Consider the following 307-nt stretch of genomic DNA (forward strand, 5'->3'; position numbering starts at 1 on the left):
TATCTTAGGACGCGGGGCTGGCATCGGGTCTTCCGGGGAATGACTGAACCGCAGCCCCGGACTCGGTTTGTGGCCCGCATTGCCCGTCGGATCTGGAACTCATGGGGCGCGTGGTCCCGCCCGCGGTGCCCCACCCCACCGATAACAGTGCTGACAGGTGGTCTCCCCCTTTCTCCCAGGGTCCCCTAGACCCCACCCTGTAAGGGTGCTGACATGTGGCCCCCCTTCCCATCTGCGCCGGGAGGGTCGGAGGCTCCTGTGCAGGTCAGAATGGACTTGAGGCGGACAGACCCTCCCAGGAGCGGAG

Source organism: Myotis davidii, unplaced genomic scaffold (assembly GCF_000327345.1).
Source record: "Myotis davidii unplaced genomic scaffold, ASM32734v1 scaffold244, whole genome shotgun sequence".
Classification (NCBI taxonomy): Eukaryota; Metazoa; Chordata; class Mammalia; order Chiroptera; family Vespertilionidae; genus Myotis; species Myotis davidii.